The sequence below is a fragment of the Lagenorhynchus albirostris genome, chromosome 12, assembly GCF_949774975.1.
Source record: "Lagenorhynchus albirostris chromosome 12, mLagAlb1.1, whole genome shotgun sequence".
Lineage (NCBI taxonomy): Eukaryota > Metazoa > Chordata > Mammalia > Artiodactyla > Delphinidae > Lagenorhynchus > Lagenorhynchus albirostris.
This window is the reverse complement of record NC_083106.1, coordinates 46,689,722-46,697,953: the sequence shown is the minus strand read 5'-3', so window position 1 is coordinate 46,697,953 and position 8,232 is coordinate 46,689,722. Positions and strand designations below refer to the sequence as shown.

Genomic DNA, 8,232 nt, shown 5'->3' with positions numbered 1-8,232 from the left:
GATTACAAAGTGGTAAACTGAAGGGGTCCCTTTGGCGTGAGGGAATAGTTCTGTGTCCTGATTGTGGTGGTGGTTACACAAATCTATACAGGAGATTAAATCGCATAGAACTACATGCTATTATAAGCACACACACATGTACACATACAGTTGAGTGGCAGGCAAAAACTGGAGAAAACCAAATAAAGTCTGTAGTCTAGTTATCAGTATGGTACCAGTGTCAGTTCCCTGATTTTGATATTATACAACAGTCAAATAAAATGGCACCATAGAAGCTGGGTAAAGGATTCATGGGATTCTGTGTATCATTTTTGCAACTTCTTGTGTGTCTACCATTATTTATTAATTATACTTATTTATTTGTTTACTTTATTAACATATTTAATTTATTTCACATGTATATTTTTGTCTCCCCACCATTTCCATTTGTCTGACCACCACTATTACTATGCCCTATGATAACATTCTATACATACTTAAAACCAAGCAAAGGGTGGAGTTTCATCTTTAAAAACTAAACAGGCATTTTGGACAACACATTCTTAGCAATGGAACCTGGACAACATGTATCAGAAATGGTAGGGAAAGTTCTCATTCTGCATTGTAAAAAGGACTGCCAGATGACAACTGTTACAGAAATGAAAAAGGTGGAAAATTTTAACAAACCATTTAAACTATTTTCTTAAAGAGACTTCCTCCACTTCCACTGCAGAAATCTTGAATAGACTCCTGGTCAGTCATCTGGAAAGAATTCTTCACATAACTGATGAACTTGGCTTCCACTTTGGGAAGAGAACAATCTTTTTCTATACTTGTTTGCATTTTTGCTTTAATGTCTTCTATAGAACTAGGTTCTTTTGGTGTTTTAGGAGTTCTTTCCTATTTTTTTTAAGGATTCTTGACCTTTGATCTCGGTGTTGAAGGTTTCAAGTTTTTTCCATTCTGGTTTGATTTTTATGCATTTTTGGCTGGAGCATTTTCTATAGATTTCATTACTGGAGCTTTTTTCTTTAGCTTCCTCATTACCAAAATCAACATCATCATCTTCTTCTTCATCAGCAGCAAGTTTTACTTTTTTTTCTGTGGAAACTTACTATCACTTACAGGGGCAGAAAGGGTTTCCAGATGTACTTAAGAGTTTCGCATCCTCCTCCTCTTCATCTTCTGAATCTGTATCTTCCTCCACAGCTACTAAGTGTGTGCACTAAGATGCACAGGCCCTGAACAACACTTCAACTGTAAGATCACAGGTGGTGTAATTTCAAAGCTCTCACGGGAAACTGTTGGCTATACAGACATTTTCAAAGTTGCCAGTGTTACTTTCACTGGACTGCCTTCATAATTCACTGCCTCTGCTTCAACAGTATGCAATTCATCCTTTGCACCAGCCCCTAAACTGACTGTTCTTAAAGATAACTGGTGCTCATTTTCATTATTATCTACTTTAAAGTGATAATCTTTGTCAGCCTTTAGTTGACAACCAAAACGATAGCTCTGGGACCTCAGGGTCCATGCCCACGTCCATTGAGTTTTCCATGAGGTCGGTGGCGCATGTTTAGGTGGGAGAGGAGGTGGACAGAGATAAACAACTACTGTCTGGAGAATAGCCATTATTTTAAAAAATTATAGTCATGTATTGTTATTCATTATTTGTATTATTTAAAATTTCATGCATTTATATTTAATTCCTTAGCTAGATTAGAGATTTAAGTATAGTGACAGTGTGTTATAATTGTCCTAATTCAAGTCAGTATAAATCAATTCAATGAAGTTAAATTGAATTCATTTCAATAAATATTTAAGGGCCTATTAGACACAAAATTAGTGAGGTTTATTCTTCTCACCCTTAATATTATATTGACCCTCCAGTATAGCACAGTAATGTGGACACAGCAAGATCTCAAAAAATAGTATCATTTGACTGGCCATATTAATTTTTATAGCGACGTGTCCTTCTGTTATTTACATAAATGCTGCATTTTCTTTACTCTCTTTTCTTTCTCTGAAAAGATGAAACATATCTGTAAGGAAAATATGTTTCCAAATTAATTTCTGCTATTTAGATTTTTAAGCCACAAGGACTTAGGAAAACATTGATATGCCTCATACATTTATATCAGGTTTTAAGTTGCAGGTATGTTTTAGTATATTATTTTACAGCAGAAGACTAATATATATTTCTATTCTTACCTTGAAATCAGGACAAAAACAGCTTAGGCTACCAAATGAAATTCTTGGTCTTTTTTTTTTTTATATATATATAATCACCAAGCTTAAATTTGCGGGACAGAGGGTGATTTTCTCCATGTTTTCTACCTGGTTCAACATTCCCAGACAGCTATCACAAGCCAAATATCATTTCAGTAAATGAGAAATTCTTGTTTTCGGTACTGATTGGCTTTATTACACATGAAGGTTAATTGGGAGACTTCTCAAGCTTATCTGGGTAATGAGGAACAGTTGCAGTAGATCGCACCACCGCCCCCCCGCCGACCACCCAGCTCCTACATCATTTTGACTGAGCAATACCCAAACAAAGCCTTGTGCAACTGTGCAACTGGGGCGTCATTTAACTGCACTGCAAACCCTGGCTGCGCTTGAACCCAGTGAGCAGCTTCACAGGAAGCCAGAGGGAAACAAAAAGCCCCAGAGGAAATGTTCAATTAGCAGTGGTGCCACCCTCCACGCCCCCGGACCACTGCAGCTCTAGGATTTGACTCATGGAGTTCCAATGTATTGTGCTTAATTAGATCTCTATCCCACATCAATAAGTGGTACTACCCACAGCAGAAATGTGCTTGCCTGATACAGAGGCACTAAATGGCAGATTTTTGTATCCCCAACAGAAAAATATCATTGCTAATTAAGTAGCAAAGAGAAAGGATGCCTCTAACTGCCTTGAAGAGCTTATAAAGCGCTTTACCTGTCTTATAACATCTTTAATAACAACAGCTAAGATGTTTGAGCACTTACTATGGGCTAAGCATTGTACTGTTTCACGTGTATCATCTCAGTTAATCCTCTCCATAAACCTAGGATAGATCTACTAGGCATATGTTAGAGATGATGCCTAGAGCTCTTACAAAGCTTGTCTAGGGTCACAAAGCCAATAGGTGTTTGAGACTGGACCCAAGTCCAGGTGCATCCTTCCTGAGAGATTCACTCTTACCCTAATGGATAGGTTAACAGAGAATGCTGTACAAAGAACTCATTGAGAGAAGGTTACTTCGTGGAGTAGTTATTAAGGCAGCAGATACTTTTCCAGTTCGTTTACCAATTGGCCAGGTCACCAAGTGGATAACCAGTTCTCTCTTTCTCTGGTTATCTATATGCATGTTTGGGATGACCTGCTTTTTACTGTGTGGTATTGTGATGCTGCAATGTTTGTTAGGGAGTTAAAGTTTTCAGGTAAAAACAATTTGCTTAGTAATAAAGGAAGAGTTTGTCAGTAATGCTTTGGATGGTAGATAGATGTGTGCCATTGGCGCCCCTCTTGCTAGCTTCTCCTCATCCAAGGCTCCTCTTCCCACGACCACCTCTTTCTTCTACACAGTCTTGTCCTGTCATGATCTTCATTTGGGGCTTTAAAGGGCTTAGTTAACAGTCTTTTATTCCACTGATTCCTTTTACCACTCTTTTCAGTTCATGACAGCAAGGAAGTGGAGTAATAGCTTAAGAGGGCAGGTTTAAAATCAGACAGATCCAGGTTCAAATGCCAGTATCGGCACTTGCTGACACTTAAAACACACATTTTGGTCACGGAAACACACATTTTGGTCAAGGCACTGAATTTCCCTGAGCCTCAGTTTCCTCATCTGTGAAATGTGAGTAACAAGGACACAACCTCTTTGGATTGTTGTGAGATTGATTTAAAGCCTTATTCCTGGCACGGTGGAAGTGCTCAAGTATCACTCATGAATAACTGTCAACAACAAGAATAAAAACAGCAACAATTCAGCCCCACTCGTTTCCAATTCATTGTACCTGCTCTTCCCTGAATTTGGAATTTCTTTCTTCTTCACTAATCTCTGAGCTTCCTTAGGCTCCACATACTTTTTAGCAACCATGAAGACCATGTGTATGTAGTTCTGTGCAATTGCAAAACTTACATTGCTCTGTATTCTAGTTGCCAAGTACTGTAATAACCATTAAAAACTATTTTCCCGATGTATTATTTTGCACCTGTGTAAACCTAAGCAGCTGTGCTCAGCTATGTATAAATATTTGCTTATGTGCTTCTGTTACATTTATTTATGTGATTCTGTCTACAGCCAGTTGCTCTGTAAATGATAAACTCCTCAGGGCCAAGGACCTCACTCTCTACTTCTGCAACAGAACCGAGGATCCGGGTATCCTCCCAAGAATAGATTTCAGGAAGGCTGAAACTTGAACATATAGTACTACTTTAATAAGATGTTAATGACAAGCTTCCAAACATTGTGTTTGGAACATATGTTTCAAGGCTGAAACTTGAACATACAGTACTGCTTTAATAAGATGTTAATGACTAGCTTCCAAACATTGTGTTCTCATTGAGAGCATTATTTCTTAAAGCAGTTTCAGCCACAGCCAGTGTTCTGTGGAAATGTTCAACTTAGAGGTCTTCGGTTGGTGATTTTTCACATTTTAAAAGTTAAAAGAACAAAGCTATACTTTGGGAAACAACAAGTTAACAATCAAGAAAAAGAAAGAAGGGTTTAGTAATTGTTACTTTCAAGAAAGCTTCAGATCATATTTCCTTTGACCAGTGAAGTGATTGGTACGTTGGATTAAGAAAATATCGAGTCACGCCTAATAGTCAAATAATCATAGCTGCACTTTTAGAGCACTTAATAGGTGCCTCGTTAGGAGTTTGTTTTGTCTTGTCTCATTCAGCCTCCCCAGCACTCCCATGAGATAGGCACCATGTTCCTCTCCATTTCACATTCAAGGAAACTAAGGTTAAGAAAGGTTTACCTATTATCCAGGATGCAGCTGAAAAGAAATGGAGCCAGGCCATGTTAATCACTGAGCTGTACTGCCTTCTTCAAAAGGGAAGGAGTTTTACAGATGAGCTATAAAGATAATTCCAATATTCCTCTTTTTCTTCTTCCATAATACTACCCCTGCCTGGACCCCTGCAAGGGAGAGGAAATTCTATTAGTATATTCATGATTAAGCTTGTTTACTATAGATAAATAATGATAACTGCAGGGGTTTTGGATGGTTTGCTAGGAAAATTAAAAAAAAAAAAAGAAAGAAAGAAAAGAAAACTCTCTCCCTAGTTGTTTGCCTTCAAATGCTCCTGCTCTCCCACTGCCCGGCTCTCCCTTCACTGCCTTATAGTGAAATGTTCAAGGGAGGATTGTCCTGTCAGAGTGAAGCCATTAAGGAAAATGTCTCACTGCCTTTTGCGAGGACAAGCAGGAAACCTCTTTTGCTTTCTTTCTCTTTTACCCTCATCCTCTTCTTTTCCCTCCCCAGCTCTATTCTTTTAGAATAAATAACAGCTAACTTCACTCAGGCATTGGGTAACTTGAGCCATCTCGAGCATTGTCTGAGAAAGCTGGCTCTCAACACACACCACGTGCAGCTGCTTGGGGCCCTGCTCTTTGGCAGCCTCACCATCCCCATCTGCTCCTCCTGGATGTCAGGACCCAGCAGTTACAGAACTGGCCTCTGGACCTGCACGTAAAGCATGCTTTTGTAATAAAACATCCAGTTGGTCTCTTCCAACTTCAGACATTCTGTGAGTCTCTCAGCTGTGAGTTGTAGGGGATCCAAGAACCTCTCAGTGGAGTCAGGACTAGGCTGTGGCTGATTTGTAGAATTCTTACATTTGTTCTGTTTTACAACAAGAGAGTTTCCAAGTCAAAGCAGCATGCTGTATTCTATAATGTGATGGTGGAGAGCAGAGGAGGATGGATAGAAAAGGATGCTGATGATGCTTACACTTCAAGCTCCTCAAATGCCTGGGTTCTGACAGGGACCTCTGCTGCATTCATAATTCTCCCAGATTGTATAATCTTAAAAATGGCATCCCAAATTGTATAATCTTCAGGCCACTTAATACTTGGGTCTGGCCCTGGTTGAGTGACTTTTTGAGGAGTAGTTTAATTTACATTGTGTTTGACTAAGAAATTCAAGCCCTTGAAGGCTAAATATGAGGAAGGTAGTGCAAATAATATGAATAACTAACATATCTTGAGTCTTTTACATGCAGTAGGTACTGTTTTAAGCATTTTTCTTATTCTAACTCTTCAACTCTCACAACAACCCCAAGCACTAGGTCTATTTTTAGCCCATTTTTAGGATGGGGATATTGAGGTTAAATGACTTACCTAGGGCTCCAGTTCAGGCAGTCCCAATCCCCAGCCTTTGCTGTTAGCCACTGTACTATGCTGGTGTGAACTGAGACTTTCTATCTTACTTCTGGTTCTTTTGATGTCTTTGTTCGTTGTCTTCAGTAAGTCAATGAGTTTCTTTTTGCCTTAGTCACCTCATCAGAAGATTTTACCTCTCCGATTTCCAGAGGTGAGAATGGAATTACATGTTTCATATAGGAGCCTGGAATCAGAGAATTGGCAAAATGTGCTCTGATCAAAATCCAGAGATAGCAAGTGACTTGCCATTTGGCAACAGAACTGGGGTTGGCTCTATTTCTCACTCCTCACCATGAAGGCTCTTCTTCAGAATATACTTACATTGTAATAAGTCTAGAGTAGAGTAGAGTGGTATAGCAAGTGCAGAGCATAGAATAGAATTTCTGTCTGTATTCAGTCAAAGTTTGATATAAATCTGTGTTCTTAATTTCAAAAATTAAAAAGAAATTCTTTTTATTTTACTTGCAAATAATTGTATCTTTGTTCACATAAAAAGAAATTCCACATTGTGTTACAAAAGGGAACAGTTAACTTCTGTGACTCACGATTATTATCTTTAAAAAGAGCCATTCAATAAATAAGCAGCCCATATTTCAGTTCAGGGCTGTTGATGTTTTCAGTGGATTCTTCTATAAAATGTAGCGTAAATAAATAAGTTGAAATTGTTTGTTTAGACAAATCTAAAACATTTACTCCCACACAAGCAATGAAATGTAGATTTTTCTTTTGAGGCTTAGATGTTTCTCACAGTATTATAGTGGTTCACTGGAGTTCCACTCATGCTCAAGGTCATTACATATCTGAGACCCTCAGGAAACACATTGTATTATTGTTCTTGAACCACTTGAGCATTGTAGATTGACTGAGTTTTAAAACCACATCATGGGTGAAAAGCACAAAATTGTGTTATTATGGTTTTCTTCAAGGAATCCCAGAATTTCTAACTGTAGCTTTAACTGTGTTATACAATAACTCTCCCAAACACCATTTTAAACAAGTTATCTTTTTTATTATTTCTTTTGGCCTTCTCCTTGTGTGTGTATAAACAGTGAAGACTCAACAGTATTTTTTGTCAGCCCTGCCCTCACATAACCCACACTAAGAATTTCTACTTTCTTCACATTTGGTAGTAACTCCTCACTAGGCCTTTGGGCTATAAGGGTAACTTAAAGGACAGGAGACCCACTTGGCTGTCAGACTTTGGAGCGCCTCCTCACCTCCAACCTTTGCCCTGTCAGTGTCCCCAGTTCTAATAAGGAGAGAAAGAAAGGAAACAATGCCTCTCATCTACTCTAAATTCTCCTCAAGAGACCACTCTGTGATTCTGCTTTTTCTCACCTTCACATTCTTGGAAGGAGAGTTGACACATGTTACTTCAATGTCCTTGCCTCCTTCAGTCCTTGGAAACCTCCTCATCTTTGTGACTGCAACACTGGCACAGTTGAACACTCTTCTCTGAACTCTGCACACTTCTTACTTTCTAGATACAACTCACCTTTGGTTCTCTTCTTAGCTCTTGGACCACTTTTCCCTTTCTTCTCTTTCCTTTGCTGATTCCTCTTCCCTTGACCAAATATTAAATGTTATCTAAATTTCCAACTCTGTTTGTTGTTCTTTTCTTCAGCTTTCCACATCACCCTGACTGATTTCACCCAATCTCTTGGTGTGAACTCCAGTATTTTCTCTACAAAGTCTACCTCCAGCTTGATCCTCTTATCTGAGCACAGAAACAAACTTCCAACTAATCTTTGACCTGCTCCAGCTGGAAGACCTGAAGCATCTCAAACAATACATATAAAAATAAAACTATCACCTTCTCTGTAAAACCCATCTTTGCTTTGTGTTCTTCATGGACATTGGTAAATGTCAT

The 8,232-nt window shown here is 38.7% G+C and overlaps 1 pseudogene; it reads right to left on the bottom strand.

Moving 5' to 3' along the window:
* Positions 1-418: 418 nt before the first annotated feature.
* On the bottom strand, positions 419-1,537 carry LOC132530431 (nucleophosmin-like; annotated as a pseudogene).
* Between the last annotated feature and the right edge of the window lie 6,695 nt (positions 1,538-8,232).